Raw genomic sequence first — 6,078 nt, 5'->3', positions numbered from 1 at the left:
TTCCTTCCTTCCTTCCTTCCTTCCTTCCTTCCTTCCTTCCTTCCTTCTTCCTTCCTTCTTCCTTCCTCGATTCCTCCCTCCCTCCCCCCTTCCTTCCCCCTTCCTTCCCTCCCTTCCTTCCTTTCTTCGTTCCTTCCTTTTTGTTTGAGACAGGGTTTCTCAAGTAGCCCTGGCAATTCTGAAACTCACTGTGTAGACCTGGCTGGCCTTGAACTCACAGAGATCCACCTGAGTCTGCCCTCCAAGTATTGGGATTAAAGTGCATGATACAACAGCCCTGCTTTTCTTATTGGCATTTCTTAGTCTGGTTGTATTTCTGCTATGGTAAATGGACATAAAGATCTTTTGAAAAACTCTTGGTAAATTAAGCCACCTCCCCTCAGTCTGCCTCTGATTTTGTGGCTGTGACTGCCCTCCCCGCTTCCCACTGTCAGAGTCAGTCTACCCTCTACTTTCCTGCCTCAGGGATTTCTCTTAAGCCAAGGAAGCAATTCCCCAGGGGTGACAACCAGCCAGGAAAGCATTTGGTGGGCAGGGCTTTAACCTCTTTGCTGAGTAAGTGCCTCATTTCCATGCAGACCCACAGGCCTTCATCCAGCTGCCCACAGCATTTCCCCTACTCAGTAACACCATTAACAGCTTTCTGTCCCTGTCCTGAGTTCATGGTGTTATCCCCATCCCTTGAGTCATCTGCCAAATGCTGCCTTTGGGGCTCCGCTTTCTCAGTGGCTTACACATGAGACAGTAAGATAGGATAAATGGCTATATGCCTTTCTGTACAAATGAGTAGTATGAAAACATTTAGTTCTTTAATTTTTTTAGATTTTAAAAATAATCTATATGAGTGTTTCCCTGCATATAAATGTTTGTGCGTCATGTGTGTGCCTTCTGTGCAGGAAGGTCAGAGCAGGGCACCAGATTTCTTGGAACTGGAATTATGGATGGTTGTGAATCACTGTGTTGGTCTTTAGAACCAAACTCAGGTCCTCTGCAGGAGCAGCAAGTCTATTACCTCCTGAGTCATCTCTCCAGCCCCTGTCCTTTTCACTTTCTTTGAAATCTGTGTGTGAGTGTATTAGAGTGGGGGCATGTCTGTGGATGCATGTCCCACAGTGGTGGTCAGAGGGCAACTTGGTCAAGGTGGTTTTCTCCTTGCACTTTTATGTCAGTTCCAGAGATCAAACCTATGTCTTCAGGCTTACACGGCAGCACCTTTTCTTACTGAGCCATCTCGGTGATTAGTTTTTCAATTTAAAAAAGAAGAAGAAGAAAAATAGGGTCTCACTTTGCAGCAGAAGCTGGCTCCAAATTTTCTATGTAGTTCCAACTGACCTCAAATTTGTCATGAAGAACAAGCAGGCTGTGAACTCCCAAGTACAAGCATTATAAATTTTGATTAATTTTATCAGGCTATTTACATTGACTGACTAGTTCTCCCTCCTTTAATGCACAAACACTGTAATCACTTTTAACATGTATTTACTCAGCTGGGAACTTACTGGGTGCTTTGTATGGTCACCAGAGGAAAAAATATGTGTTAGAAAAGAGCTAAAGGAAGCTGATTTGTTCCAACAAATCTCAGGTTAAGGGGAAGTTGAGAGAGCAAGGATGTTCCAGCCTGAAGGGATTCAATGTAGAAAGTTCTAGATGTTAGCGCACTTGTTCTGAACATAAATCCAATGTACTCTGAGGTAGGAGATTGGGAGATAATGTCATCAGTTAGCTGTTGAGTCAGAACCCTGCAAATTTTAAGGAAGTGAGGGAAAGAAAGTATTTAAGATTTGAAATGGTCTGTCTTTATTCCTGCACATCTCATAGGCAGGGTAAATTTTGGGTTGAATTTTCTGTGGATGGGTTGGTATCCCTATCCTTTACTGGAAGACTAGTCTAGTTAGAGGGTGTCCTCTTCGGTCTCTACAGCCTCTGCTACTATGAGTCTCTGCTTGAATCATCATTTTCTCCCAGCTTGTCACAAAAATGTCCCCATTCTTAGTTTCTCTTTTCTCTACAGGCCTGTCCTCTTGCCCTTACTTTCCTCAGGTCTGATCTCCACTCTCTTAACTCTACACCCCCCTCTCCTATCTTGTTTCCTCTCTTCAGCCACTACCTCTGATAATTCAATATCCCCTTCCAAGTGAGATTTATAAAGCTGATATTGAGGGAATACCCGACCAATGCCTGGCCCAACCAGAGACCTACCCTATCTGAGAGGGCCAATCCCTGACACTGTGAACGATACTCTGCTAAGACTCTGCTAAGCCTGCAGACAAGAGCCTGTTAGAGTTGACCTCTGAGAGACTACCCAGCAGCACCTCAAATGCTGAGATTCACAGTCAAACATTGGTCTATGCATAGGGAGTCTTGGCAAATAGTGAGAGGAAAGAGAAAAGGACCTGCATGTGACAGGAGTTCCACAAGAAAACTACAGAGCCAACTAACCAAGGCCCAGACAGCGTTGCTGAGACTGAAGCATCGACCAAGGACCATGCAGGAACTGGACTTAGGGTCCCTACAAAGGTGTAGCAGATGGGCAGATTAGGCTTCAAGTGGGTACTTTAGTAAGGGAAGGGGGTACTGTATTGGACAGGGACTCACTTGCTAGCTTTTAGATCACTTTCCCCTGGCAGGATTGTGTTGCCAGGCCACAGGGCAAGTGCACATGCTGAGTCCTAAGGTGGATAGGAAAAGGGGTGGGGAGAGGGAGAAAAGGTAGGACTGGGAGGGGAGGAGGGAAGTGGCTACAAGGATGTAAACTGAATAAAATAAGTAAATGAGAAAACAACAAGAAGATTCGTAATGTGTCCATGGGGCTGGGCTGAACTGTTTCTCAGCATTCACTGCTTTTTGTTCAGGGTTTGTCATAACAGATTTCTTTTTTCTTAACAGATTTTTTTATGAATGTAATGAAAGATTTTATCGAATCTAATGTGAGTCAGTGGGTGAGCCTGTAACTGCTTTTTCTTCTGTGAGTTCTGAATCCTGCAAAGGTATGCCTTTGGCCTCATGACACTGAATGACCCTAGCTAGCTCCTGCCCATGCCATCAAAATAAAAAAACAGGAACTAGTCAAAGTTTCAGTTCTTATGTCTGTGGCTTCTGGTTGACTACTGGAACGTCGCAGTTGTCTTCTGTTCCCTGCACCTGTTCTGCGTTTCAAACCCCAGCACCAGAAGGCAGCCAGTGGCCACAACTGCACCTCAGAAGACTCCATTTCTTGCAGGTGTGTAAAGCCTGAGCCATGAAATAGACGCCTCTCTGTTACTGGGTTTGTTTTGCAGCCTGAACCTTGACTAAGTCATGTGAAAAGAAAAGGATGTTATTTTAGGAGTGCCATTACCACTTTTATTTTAGAAATCTCACTGTCTGTAGAGATAGGAACAGACCCCAGGAAAACTTGAGTTTCTTAAGGGAATAAAATCAGAAGGGTTTTGGAAAGGGAAATAGGATATGTTACCTCATTTGTCTTCCAAAATAGAAAATGAACTGCTCTTTAGAAACAGCTCTAAGACATTGATATACATCCCATTTTTTGTATAGTTTGCTGAGTTTTGGTAAACATGCATGCATATCTGTACATACTGCTTCAGTCAAAATGAATATTTTTATCACATCTAAGATTGCTTTGTGACTTGTTACCATAGGGTGTCCCGGAGTTCTTCTGTTATGCCATGCCAACTCTACAAGCAGCCTGTCTTTATTTAAACCAACCAACACTAAATCAGAAGAGGAAGTCCTCTTGAGCGCTATCAAACCTCTGCCTCTCGAGAGACTGGATTTTCAGATTCCCAAATCTGGGTACTTCTCTGTGCCCTGGCCATATGTGCAAGTATTTCCTCACCCTAATAAAAATCACCTCTTCATCAGCTGATTTTGTCAGCTGTGCTTGGGGTTTTCTCTTCTGCTATGTGTCATGCACAAAAGTTTTCCTGTTAATTCTTTAGCTGGTGGAGAAAATGCGCCCAATCAAAGCCCCAAGATAGATGGCAATGTCAGTCCCCCTCCACCATCATCTTGCCAGGCCTTAGTGGCCTCCCTAGTGTTATAAACCCAAGTTTTTATTCCTGAGTAATGTGAACAGTTGGGTGTTTGTCCTCCATTTCACACATAAGTATGAGGGGCAGAGTTTCTATTTGCAGCATCCATGTAAATGCCAGGCAACTGTGGCCTGCCCGTAATTCTCACATGTGCTTATAGGCACTTCAGTCTGAGACCCTGCCTACTCAGTTATTTCTAAGTGTATATTAATCACTGGATCTGTGTGACAGTTCTGATGCTCTCTGTCTTGTGTATGTGTCACAAGACACTAGAATTCAGACATGAAGAAAAAACTCAAGTTATGGGAATAGGCCACACGGATACTGTTGGGTCCATTTCTGCCATTTTTGTAACCTAGATGCATCTTATGTGAGCTTCAGAACAGCTAGTGACTGAGGTTGGTTAATGTGAATTGGGGGTCATTACCATCTGAACTGTGCAGGTGCTTCTGGTGAATGTAAATGTGACTCAGAAGGCTTTATTCACTGCTTCCTCCCCATAGACAGAGTTTCTCCATGTAGACTTGGCTGTCCTGGACTCGCTTTGTAGACCAGGCTGGCCTCAAACTCACAGAGATCCGCCTGCTTCTGCCTCCCTGAGGGCTAGGATTAAAGGCATGTGCCACTATGACCATAGGCTTCACTCATGTCCATTCACGTGTCCCTAATTGAAATACCCCTCTCTTGTTCCAGTCCATGCTTCCTAGACTCCTAACCAAAAGCCAGGCCTTCTTTATTTGTTTTTGTGGCTACTTCTGCTACCAAAGTGTGCCTCATAGGCCCATGTCTTTGGATACCTAGTCTCCAGCTGGTGGTACTGTTTGAGTTATGAAACCTTTGGGAGGTTTGCTTTGCTGGAGGAGTCATGTCACTGGGAGTGGGCTTTGGGAGTTCATCACCTTGCCCCACTTCTGCTTTATTCTCTGTTCTCTGTGAGGGGCTGGAAATGTGATTTCTTAGCTTTCTGTATTACCTGTTTTAAAGGAAAGGGAAGAAACAGGTTAGGGTCATGAGTTAGCTGCCCAGGAGTTCCTGTTCTTGAATTCCCAGGAATGAAATAAAGACTTGGAAAAGATGAAAACGGGTGTTTATTGAGACGGAAAGCACCATGTTGGGAAAGGTGCTGTCTCAGAGCTGGAAGTCTGTCAAGTGGGTGCTGGGCTACTCTCTGATAGGACCTGGACTCTCCCCGTTTTTTGATCTGTACATTTTTTTTAACTTTTTCCTCCCCTCCTCATTACTTCTTTTCCTCAACCTAGATGGCCATTGGTCCACAGAGATAACAAAGGCGAGAGAGGAAACATCCTAGCTATAGAAACATCCCATCTGTAGAGTTGGGATTATCTCTCTTTATAGTTCAGCTGCTTATGTGGGAGTTTTATCTCTTTCTCTCTGACCTCTTCCACAATTGCCTATTTCATTTTAAGTCCTCATACATCCACCTGCTATCACCCCTCTCAGTCACTATGGACTCCCCCTATTGAACAATAAGCCAAAATGAGCTCTTCTTTCCTTAAGTGGCTTCTGGTTATGGAATTTCTAGCAGAACAACAAAAGTAACTAATACACAAAGTGATACCAATGCAGCTTTGTCTCCTTGGAATATCTTCCCCCTTAACCTTTTCCAGTCCACTCTTAGCATCACTAAGAGAGATCCATCCATTTTCAACTTGACTTCTTGCAAGAGCTATTTAGGAGATAAAAATCAGAATTCGGCAGGTGCATGCCTGTAATCCCAGCACTTGGGGAGGCAGAGGCAGACAGACATCTGTGAGTTCAAGGCCAGCCTGAACTCTACAAAGTGAGTCCAGGACAGCCAAGGCTACACAGAGAAACCTAGCCCCCCTTCCCCCCAAAAACAATCAGGATTCAACAATTGATTGCTTTTACTTTCCATTTCAAATTTCTGGTTTCTTCTCTGTCATCTTTGTCTTCCTCCTTCCCTACTTACTTCCCTCCTTCCCTCCCTCCTTTCCTTCCCTCCCTCCCTCCCTCCCTCCTTCCTTCCTTCCTTCCTTCCTTCCTTCCTTCCTTCCTTCCTTCC

Source organism: Psammomys obesus, unplaced genomic scaffold, assembly GCF_907164565.1.
Source record: "Psammomys obesus unplaced genomic scaffold, mPsaObe1.curated_primary_1811, whole genome shotgun sequence".
NCBI classification, from domain to species: Eukaryota; Metazoa; Chordata; class Mammalia; order Rodentia; family Muridae; genus Psammomys; species Psammomys obesus.
Note: the sequence above shows the minus strand (reverse complement) of the source record.